This window comes from Triticum dicoccoides, chromosome 5B, assembly GCF_002162155.2.
Source record: "Triticum dicoccoides isolate Atlit2015 ecotype Zavitan chromosome 5B, WEW_v2.0, whole genome shotgun sequence".
Lineage (NCBI taxonomy): Eukaryota > Viridiplantae > Streptophyta > Magnoliopsida > Poales > Poaceae > Triticum > Triticum dicoccoides.
Genome location: NC_041389.1, coordinates 550,411,840 through 550,412,887, shown reverse-complemented (window position 1 = coordinate 550,412,887; position 1,048 = coordinate 550,411,840).

Below are 1,048 nucleotides of genomic sequence, written 5' to 3'. Positions count from 1 at the left end.
GGGGGGTTGGGGTTTTGGAGGGTTAATTTAGGGGTTTCATATTGTGTTAGCTAGTTAATAGAGAGAAGTTCCTTCTCTTATCTCGGTGCTTGGTCGACGCTAACTACTATACATATAGAGAGAAGTGTCCTCTCTTAGGCTACTATAATTTTGTGGAGTGCAACAGAGAGGAAAACATTTCTACTTAATTAAACATCTCATTACATAACAACTTCACTACCAGTACATAACACCTTGACAATGCTTAAACAACTGCAGTACATAACAGGTTCGGCGTACTGAACATAAACATTAACACTTGTCTAACTGACACTCACTTTCTTCATTTCTGCATCTCCTTCATCTTCTTGATGCAGTCAGAGTGGCGAATGCCGACGCGGATGTAGGTCTCGGCCTTGATTGGTATGCTCATGTCGCCGAGATGCGGGATCCCCGGCGCCACCATGTACAAGTCATCGCGGGCAGGCGGCTGCAGCTGCTGCGCCATCTCCACCATGAGCTGCTCCTGCTTGCTGTCGTCCTCCACCACCACCACGTCCGCACCTGGCTCCTCCTCCTCCTCATCCTCCTCATCATCTTCACTGCTCTATCCCTCGCTGTCAGAGTGGACAATCACCTGCTTCACTGCAGCTGGTCTGGCGACCACGATGCCGAAGAGACCTTCCACTGGAGCTGGAGGGGCGCGACGGCGGGAGCGGTACTCGTACCACCTAGCACACTAACGCAGATCTGGTGAGTTTTCCGCTTCATTCATAGCCCAAAGAAAAACAGCGACAGGAGGAATTCCACGGCCGTCGGGGAACATCGTCTTCTTCTCATCATCCGTAGCCACGGCGATGAGGCCCCTAGCGTGGTCGACGCACATCTGCAAGCTAGGAAACATATTGCAGGTCTCTTCTACGTCCGCCCTTTTCTCTGCATCTCCCTTGCAGAATTTGCTGACAATCTCCTCCCATCGATCTTGAGCACGGCGAAAAGCTCTTGCAGATGACCTCTTCTTAGGCGCCACGGTCGGCGTCGAGAAGCGACAGGAGTGGTCGGATGAGTT